The sequence below is a fragment of the Agrilus planipennis genome, unplaced genomic scaffold (assembly GCF_000699045.2).
Source record: "Agrilus planipennis isolate EAB-ADULT unplaced genomic scaffold, Apla_2.0 scaffold82, whole genome shotgun sequence".
NCBI lineage: Eukaryota > Metazoa > Arthropoda > Insecta > Coleoptera > Buprestidae > Agrilus > Agrilus planipennis.
In genome coordinates, this window is record NW_020442454.1 from 850,489 (window position 1) to 861,564 (window position 11,076).

The following is an 11,076-nucleotide window of genomic DNA, read 5'->3' on the forward strand; positions in this document are numbered from 1 at the left end:
TGCTCAAGAAGTTTAAGAAATTGAAAAATTATAAAACATAAAATAAATAACCGCCGGCAGGCAGCCTCTCTTAAATGAGTTTTAATTGTTTACGTTAAAAGCGAAGTTAATGGGTACTTAATTAAATTTTAAAAATTCTTTAGGTGAGCAGGACCCATTGAAACTACGCCGCTGGCGCTGGTAGTGCCCTTCCTATACCCTAACCTCAAGTTTTTTCTCTCCTTATCTTATCCTCTTGTATTTTTTTATTATTTTCTACCATATTCTTATATTATTATCCTTAAATTAATTCGTCACTCTTTTTATATTATCTATACGTAATGCTCTACCAGCTGTATTAATCAAGGGAATGATTGTGAAGTAGAAAAATAACCAAATCCCAGAGAAAAACCTATAAAGCATATGGAAAAAAAATCGGAGATACCTGGAAATACTGGAACAATCGTCGTTATATTGAAATAAATCATTATTTTAAATGTTCCTTTCTACCATTTACACATTCTGAATAAGTGGGTATACGTAAATTACTGCATCATTCAAATTTTATTAATTTTCTTTTTTATATTCAGAAATAACGACTTTTGTATAATTAAATCAAATTAATAGGTTCCATCTCTCCTAATTCAAAAAGCTAACAAAATTTTAATCACCTGTTCATATTTCTTAAAAAGAAATAATTTATTAGTAATCGATGAGAAACTCTGCCGCACCGCTTTGACTGGTCATTAAAAAGCAAGGTGAAGACCAGTTCAGATTACTCTAAATAATAGCTAGGCACACATTCAGAACGATCAATTTTGCAGTTTCTTCTATACAGGGTGCTTAAATGTGAAACTGTCCTGGAAATTATGGGACTTATTAGGGGAGGTTAACGGAATTGTACCTAATTATAATTGATATAATATTAATTATCTACTAGACACATGATAAAATTATTTATTATGTACAAATAAAAATGAACTTTATAAATTTCACAGTTTTTATTAAATTAGCCGTAGTCAACACGTGGTGTTGTATTCATGTATTATTTTAATTCTACAACTGCTTAGTCCCAATTGTGAATGTTAGTTGTTATACTTGTTTATAATTGTTCAGTTGGTTTGATTTGTTAATTAACGTGTACTTTTGCAAAAAAATTCCATGCCCTTTATATCCTTATTAACTTGAAAAACTAGCATCAATAACTTTAGATCCCTTTTGGCTTTGACTTCACACTGGCATAGTGTTTACGTTGCTTAACAACCATGTTAAATTATATTCACCCTGTATACGTAAACCACTTAAAAAGTGTTTTAAATAGGAACTAAAGGGTGGAGGCGCAAGGCGTAGAGGTAAAAAATCGAATACTAAAAAAATAAATCAACGTGGAATAACGTTATAACCTAAACTACCGTATTTTAACAGTAAAAAAATTTTTGGAGTGATTTTTGACTTTTTTTGTAAAAGTATTGATAAAAATATAGAATTGTGGTACTAGACAAAAATAATTCCTAAAAATGCTTTTATTATTTCAGATTAGATAAGGGTTGGGTTAGGATAGGTTACTTTCTTGCTTAGTATTCTATTTTCAGTTAGTAATTTCCTTCTAATAAGTTTGTTACAAAAATACTGGTATTCAAGTGAAGAAAATGTAGGGAAAGAACGAATGTAAAGAAAAATTAGAAGACATAGCTGATTTTAGGTATCTATCGTAGAAAGTCAGGTAAGACAGGACGGAAGGATATAAAGCAGAGGATAGCGCAGGGTCGAGTCGCCTTCAATAAAAAGAAGTCACTTCTATGCTCGCAAACGATTAATTTAGATATTCGAAAAAGATTATTGAAGGTGTGTATGTTATACATGGACGGTGGGCACTGCGGAAAAGGAAAGGTTACTCAGGCATGAAGGTCTAGTCAGAGACATATTAGAGAGAGAAATAGGAGTTAAGAGGAGTAGAACTAGATTAGATTACCGTTCGCAAATAGTTAAGGATGTGGGATGTTTTAGTTTTAGGGAAATGCGAAGATTAGTTTTACATAGAAAGGAGTGAAAGTGCGTGTCCACCTAATGTTGGGACTGACGACCTTATGATGATGATGATGATGTTTGTTACGCAAGTTATACGTAATACATGCTGATACTTCAGCTCTTCCGCACAATATATGTTTATACACTATGTTAAATCAGTACTATAGTAACAGGTCAATTGAAAAGTCCCCGGCCTAAAACAGTAAAACACATTTTTTTTGCAAAATTCTTTTTTTTTATTCAACATAATTCCCTTCAAGGGTGATACACTGATTATAGCGATCCTCCAACTTTTTGATACCATTTTTGTAGTACGATTTGTCCTTTGCTTCAAAATAGGCCTCAGTTTCGGCCATCACCTCTTCATTCGACGAATATTTTTTCCCAACGAGCATTCTTTTGAGATCTGAGAACAGGAAGTAGTCGCTGGGGGCCAGATCTGGAGAATACGGTGGATGCGGAAGCAATTCGAAGCCCAATTCATGAANTATTGCTTGTTTATTATTATAATGATATAATTTTCATTGCATTACCGACAAAATAACAAATATTACATGACAACATATTAAACCTACATATTGCCGTATTGCGCGACCTATAAGAAAAGAGGTATATTTTCATAATCTATGTAGGTGTATATGTTTTACTAGCTTCTCCCCGCGGCTTCGCTCGCAGAAATTAATATTGTTTCTCCATAAAACCTCTTAACACCCAATTCACCCTTACAACGTTTTAATTTTATGTAATGTCGCCACCTTAGATTTCATACAAATAAAATATACCTCTTTTCATTTGATTAATAATATCAAACAAATCTGACGAACAAATAATATATGTTCCATTTAAACATTGCAACTCCTTTTCTCCACTCCTCGCCCCCCCCCCCATGGGAACGGGATATCCTATGTCCATCTTCTGGTTGTAAGCTACCTCTCCACCAATTTTCAGCCAAATCGGTTCAGCCGTTCTTGAGTTATAAATAGTGTAACTAACACGACATTCTTTTATATGTATAAATAGATATGTTTAAATCAGTGCCATGACAGACAATTCACAGGCAGCCTAACTGGTGGAGCTGGAGATTTGAAATTTGATGAAATATTTTTTTGAGTTTAAAAAGTTTCCACTGGGTCAGGATTTTTTGAAATTTCATCCGTAAAAAGTTGAAACGAAGTTGTATAGTTACCGAGAGCCATGGTCTAGCTTTAGACAGTTTTTGACCTTCCGCGGTCCGAACCTCGACCGCGGTTCACCAGTTGTCGACAGTTGGTCTAAAGTAGGGGTCAGCAAGTAATTTTAGCTAGAGTCCGGATGTTTTTGAAAATTTTTATCGAGGTCCAGAAAAACATATTCCTTCCTCCAAGATAATGATGGCGCTCAAAGCTCAAATATACTTTGTTAACTACAAAAAAAAATTTTAAATGATTTATTTAAGTAATTTACTTTCAATAAATTTTTGGCGGTCCAGCTTTTGATGCTCCGCGATCCAGATCCGGACTGGGCCGCGATTCGCCAGTTGCCGAACGTTAATCTAGAGCAGCGGTTCCCTGGTGGTGTTCCACGTAACCCTGATGTTTCGTGGATGGGTCACAGGGTTGTACCAGATACGAAATTTCTTATCTTAGTAAAAATATACAAAATTCTGTGAAAAGCGATCTTTCTGAATTAACCGTAACAACAGCATATTTTTCATGACCTGCCAGTAAAAAAAGGCCGAAAAGATTATAAATACACACGGAAGTGAGATGACTTTCAGGAGGAAAAATTGGGTAACCAATTTTTATGTCCGTTATTCATGTCAAATTATTGCATAACGAGAAATGGATATATTAATATTAATATGCTTAATAATAAATATAGGGGCAAAGGTGTTCTAGGAATAGTAATTCTTTAGCGGCATATTTTTATCAGCATTAACAGAATGAATATGTAAACTTTATATGAATTGTAAAGGAAACTTTGGCAAGTGAATAGAAAAATATCAAAGAGACTTAACTCTATGGGCTAAGTAACTCTCCCGCGAAACGTAAGCTTCACACAAATTTCTTTTGCTCCTAAAATAGAATCATTCTAAAAGGTAGGTAATGGTAACTGTACAAATCGAAAAATAGTATCATTTGTGCATTGTTTTTTTTTTGGCTTACAGACCTATATAAAAGTAACATTGCTGGAACCGATTTTTTTTGCTCTAAACCTAACACATGATATGATATAAATCATTCGAAAAAGAATGTTACGGTCTGTACAGAAAAATATTCAGCGAAGTATTTACGTATAATAGCAATAAATATGTACAAAGTAATACAACCAAAAAGATGAAAGCGGTTATTATATAATGATAAAAAAGTGTATGGGCACACTACATGACAATTTTAAGATTTTTAATTAACTTTTATTTAATAATAACGGGGATTTTCTCCTTTTTTTATATCCGAGCAAAAACTCATGTCTGCTAGTATAATTAAATAACGAAGTATAAAAAATCATTGTCAGAACCGTCTGCAAACGAGGTACCTACAGTTTTCGTTGCAAGAGCTCACTATATTTCATGAGGCTGTCAAGTGTCTTCCACACTTGTACCTGGATGAACGGTGCTCAGGGGTCGCCTCTGAGCAATTATCTAATTAAAATTAATGCCCGTTTAAAACTGAACTCATCAAAACGGACCCATGGAGTTAATTAATCATTAGGTAATCGAGTTTAGCTTGATGGATATTTTTAATTTAATAATAAATAACAAGAATAGGTAGGTATAGCGTCAGTTAGCAGGTGTAGAAAAACGTCTAGCCAATTCACGATTTCTAAAATAAACTAATTCTTTCTGACATTTATCGTCAACTTATCCTTAAACTTTAATTTATTTCTTAATAAGCATTTAAAGTTTGTTGAAAATATACAGTTGGTATAAAATGAAAACCTATGAACGCAACCTGTACCGTCGTTAAAGAGAATGACGTCAAATTGATGGATCCTTACAAAATATACAAATTAAATTAGTCTAAATTCATCAAATGGTTAAACTGCTCAGCATTCTTATAAATATAAACTCTGCATCAGTTCTTAAAAGAATACAGTTTTTGTTAATGTTGATATAATGGAACTATCGATAAAAAAAAGGAAGGGCTGAATGGATGAGGGTGACCTTAAAGAAGACTAAAAAAGTAGCATAACAGTAAAAAGTGTTTAGAGCGTTTTTTGTTTTCAGCTCCACAAAAAGAACAAAAATCACTTCACAAAATTTCTTGAAAGTGATATTAGATTAGTGTTAGGTTAGAACCACTTTCTTGGTGCTTTGCAAGGTAATCTCTATCATATGTTTAGAAACTTTCATATACGAGTTTAGAAACCCAAACTGTCATTCTCAGCTAAAATCTTCAAACGCATTTGTCGAATTTTGGAAAATAGCTCCACGCAGAACTCTATTTGATTTACTCAGTATGAAATTATTTTATTCTATCAGACATTTAAGTGCCTTTTTTTATCCATGAAGCTTCAAATTGCTTTTCTCTCATATTTTTCCAGTCAAACTAGAAGTTGAACGCAAAAATGGAAAAACTAAGGAAACTGGATATTGATTGTCCGATAAGTACTTTAGAGCGATAGTTAAATCTGTGTTGATAGCAGTGTCTCAGTGATTTTTATCTTCAAGCTAGCTCTTAACTGAAAATTCTTTCAAGAACCAAATATTAAAAGAAGAAAGCTGATGATTACTTATATACACGCGACAGAAGGTATACTTCTATTTAGGAACATATTTATTTAGCTGATATACATATACATAATAATACCATTATATTTAAATTATGAAGATTAAAGATAGGAACTACCTAAAAATACTGAAGAAAAAATTTAGAATACAAATAAGTAAGTACACATTAATTTTAATATTCAACAAGTTTCTTCTATGATACTCATTAATTTTAGGTTGTAATATATGTAACATGAACGTTAAGTCTACCAATAATACATAATAGGTTTAATCTTTAACGTCACAATAAAAAAACTACCTTTGTGAGTTTTAGTAACTAAATGGTTCTCTATAATTTAACGTTAAGTTATTGTTGTTTGAAATTGTAGAAGCATTTGTAACAAGAGTCGTTAAAATGTTCACGAAAAGATTCACGAGCATTGGTAGTGTGAATTTCCGCTGAATGTCCACCCAAATATATTGAGAAAATAAAAAATTCTCTGATATATAATTGTGTATAATAATCGCAATAATTTTGAATATTTTGGTGCAACAGATAACCAATCAAATATGAAACAATCACTGACTTCATCAGGTTCTAAGAAAGTAAGTGCAAACGTCATTTTTAACTATTTCCCGGTTTCAGAATTTTCATCAGAATAAGTAAAGCCGTATTCATCATTTCATCTATTAATGAGCATCATTAAGATTAAGAAAGCCTGGGAGGCAATTTACCTATTTATAAAACCAATTACAATAAGTACAGTCTATTTCAATTTGTTAGAATTGTGACCTTGAAGAAATCTGCGCGAAGATAGAAAGAATACACACTAGGCGTGAGCAAGACAGAAATAGTTGGAACAAGCTTGAACGAGCAGAGCTCTCGATGGGCGGTTTTAGAAGATCGGCTAGAACTGTACAGTACTAGACGAAAATGTTTAGCAATTTCTTAAAACAAAAATGTATATAAATTAACANTATAATTCACAAACTAATGATCCGACAGCCGTCAAATTTATAGACGCGTCTTTTGAAGGTTAGGACTAACTGAAAATCATATGGATTTGTGGGGGTTCGGTATAACTCGCACATATAATTAAATGAGCGTGAATGTGAATAACAATAACAATTTATTAATATTCACGCTCATTTAATTATATGTGCGAGTTATACCGAACCCCCACATAATTGGTGACCCCGACGTGATTTGTTAAACAGTGAATACAGTTATTGTTACAAATAATACGCATTTTACATCGAATAAAACACTTGTCGTAGTTACTGCGTAGTACAATGGCAACAGGCGGTTTGAATACACACACGCCAACGGGAGATACTGCCGATCCTCTAGGGCGAGTTGACAATACACTACCATCAACATCCGGAGGTTTAGTGGATGGCATTAAAGCCGAGGACAGACACACGGACTCAGTGGAACGATTAGACCTTCCAACCTTTTGGGACAGAAAAGTCGAGCTTTGGTTCGCTTCAATCGAGTCACAGTTCGCCAGCCGACGCATCACCTCTGATTCATCAAGATACCATGCTGTCGTAGCCAAGCTCAATCAAGACACGTTGTCCGTCGTAGAACATCTCATCACGCATCCTCCCGCTCAAGACAAATACGTATCGCTCAAGAAAGCATTGATAAGCCATTATTCCATCTCACAAGAAAGGCAGTTCAGGACGCTCATTTAATTATACGTGCGAGTTATACCGAACCCCCACAGATTTATTTCTGGTGCCGCCAGGCCGGGGACTTTTCAATTGACCCTAGTACATCAGCTATTTTTCAGCTAATTTACCAGGATTAAAATGATTAAATACTTAAATGTCTACACTGTGCGTAAATACGATAAAAGTAGTTTAAAACCTACAATTCTGCCTTGCAAGTTAGTGTCATTAATTGTCGACGAAATGACCGAAAGGGTTAATCTAAACCCGAGTCAGTCTCCTAATGAAGTTTTTAAATCACTCTGTAGACGGTGCTTTACATACGCACGTAATAGATAAACGCCGGCATTGGCGTTGATTTGTGTAAGCTCGGCCAATAAAAAGGACAATAACAAGCTTGTTATGTTAATTCCTGGCACAGTACAACCCCTGCCGCCGTCGGATCTCTATTACTTTCCACTCGAAATCTGTCTGTTTACAAATTCGTTTTAATGTCGACAGTAAACGTAACGAACCGAATGAATTTATAGGTGCTTTCGGTCTGTGAGCCGTACAGGTAGATTTAGTGCACTATTTATTGGATCCTGGCGCCCACCGCGCCTCGCCAGTGTCGAACTTTTTATGTTAATTCAATTACAAAAGAAAAAGATCTCGCATTAATAAAATCATAATGCCCATACGGCCGCGATGACTTTGTCCCATTCCGTTATTATTTACGATCGCCCTATAGACCGAAACAATATGCATATTCAATTTTTTAATAAAGTTTTGACCGGCACAAACGATAAATTAAACTTTATAATGACGCTATTTTTAGCTCGATGTACACCATTCGAAAAAAAAAATGAAAACAATATGTATACAACCTGTCTATTCACTTTAATTTTTTATTGTTTCCTGTATTATTAAAGGAAAACCTATTAAAACTTAACGGACTCAAAAGTGATAAAAATAAAATTGCATTTTTGAAGTGAAACTTCTTTACGCACGGTAGGGTAAGTTCGTTTCATGCGAGTTTCTATGTAACGAAATCATGCAACGCACTTTAACCGCTGTCTGTCCCTATGTATGTTTAGATCTTTNCTTTTAAAAACAACCGCATCAAAATCCGTTGCGTAGTTTTAAAGATTTAAGCATACATAGGGACAGATAGCAGCAAAGTGACTTTGTTTTATACTATGTAATGATAAACAAACAGCTATTGATTAACTAAAACTCTAGACAACTGCATTACCAATAAAACAAACAACAACAAAACACCAGCTGCGAAGATCAAGTATGATTCATATTTTTCTGTTTGAAGTAATTGAGGTATAGTTTTTCTATCATTATGTTGTAGTGTCTTTAGTTCAGAATCAAATAATTCTTCTATATGCTTCTTGATTTACCTATCTCTTCCCTTTTAATTCGAAAAAAGACAGTGATGTCAAATTAGTCTGCTTGGCGTGAAAGGTCAGAGCCAAAATAGGGTTGCAAATAATTTTATTGATATAAAATCACCATTAATCATTTTATATCAAAATATTTACAACCTCATTTTATTTCTGATATTTTACACGTTATAATAACAGAAAGAAATGGATATCCATAGTTTCTTTAGCTTAGGACTCATCTAATATGTGAAGTTTTTGAAATTGTTTTCTGACAATTTTGAATTATATGCATTTATTAGCACATCACACATTTACACAGCTGACGTATATCAATTCGATATTGTTTTGCAAGCTTTTTTGTCGTAATTCATAGAATCTCGTAGTTTCTTGCTAAAGGTACGGTAATTAGTGATTTGNTTAATTCACTTGTTATTATTTTTGGCTAAATATGCTTTTAAATTAAGAATATCCTTAAATTTTAACGAGGCAGTTTAAATAATTTTGCAAATGGTACTGTACACTTTTGTTCAGCTATCGCTCGATGATCGCTGGAGAAATGAGCTCCGCAGACAAATATGATTGAATTTGGAATTATGCTACGGCGCATCCTAATAAAGGCAAGGGGCATATCTCTAACTTCTTGAAACGAACGGTAGGGTCTTTCTTATTACTACTTGCCGGGAGACAATTTACCAACACCCGAAAATACAGAAATCCGTCACCGAGACAAATTCATCATGAACGAACTAAATTTTAAGGTTTTCCCCATCATAAAATCATCTTGTAACTGTTTTTTATAAATAACTTTTCTTATTTTACACGTACGGTCTTTAATAAGTCGAAACATCTGTCAGATAAATTTACCTAAATTAAAGGGATACCTATCGAGAAATGGAGAAAAAGAAAAAACAAATTAAAGGGGTTAAAAAAATTTTCATGGAGTGTCTAAACGACAATCGCTTCCACAGACGATGTTATGTACCAATGAAATCGATTCCCTCGCCGGTCGTGAACTACTTAAAATGGATCCAAAACGTAAATGGAAAGCAACATTCTTGACGGTTGTGCTCACAGAAAGTCCTTATTAGCGGCGACGCAGCCGCTAAGAGCTCGATAATTTCCAAGACAATATTGCTAACGAACGGATCAGAAAGGAAGTTGTGGCGTACCCGAGGGCGAACTCATTTAGAATGGATATTAATGACGAGGCAGCATGAAGCGGTAACAGGACGGACAGTTTACAAATAGGGACAATTAGTAAAGACCATTTTAAAGCCATCAAAGTCTGAATAGTATGACTGATACTTTGCTCTAAGAATCGCGGCGAGCAAGTAACCATTGCGACTAAACTTCTTCTTCTTATTCTTCCTTGGCTTTGACTTCAAACGAGAATGCTTTCGGTTTTTAAGATAGATTTTATCCAATTTATCTCCAGCTCAGTCAAGTACGACTGCGGTAGCTGAAAGCTACTACACAAACCGGCATACAAACTTGTCTAAATCTGCACAATAGAAACAGGTTGATGTATAGAAGTAACAGTCGATTCTTTTAAGTGTACCACTAGATTCGTTTCGTTACAATTCCTATTTATGAAGGTCTGTAAAAATTCTATTCGAATCATCTTATAGCCTGGAAGTAGAAGGTTTTTGGGGCTAATTTGGTGCCCATAATTTGTCCAAGATATTGACGTTCAGTACAACTGTAGCGATAGATGTGCAAGGGCAAAAAATTAGTATGCTTAGATTTGCAGATGATATGGCAGTATTAGCATCTAGCAAGGAGGACCTAGAGATAGCTTTAAATAAAATGGAAGCGGTACCGACAGATCAGTACTGTATGAAAATAAATAAAAGTAAAACTAAAATGCTGGTATGCATGGGACGAAAAAGTAGGGAAAGAGCGAATATAAAGATAGGAGACGAAAAATTAGAAGAAGTGACTGATTTTAGATACCTAGGAAGTCAGATAAGTCAGGATAAAAGGAGTAGTAGGGATATAAAGCAGAGGATAGCGCAGAGTCGTGCCGTCTTTAATAAAAAGAAGACACTTCTATGCTCGCGAACGGTTAATTTAGAAATTCGAAAGAGGTTGTTAAATAAGGTATATGTTTGGAGCACAGCGTTATACGGGTGCGAAACATGGACAGTGGGCGCGGCGGAAAAGAAAAGGTTAGAAGCGTTCGAAATGTGGTGTTATAGGCGGATGATGAGAATAAGTTGGGTACAAAAGGTTAGAAATGAAGAGGTATTGGAAAGAATAGGAGAACAGAGGACTCTATGGAAGTCAATAAAAAATAGGCGAGATAGGTTGGTAGGACACCTTCTCAGGCATGAA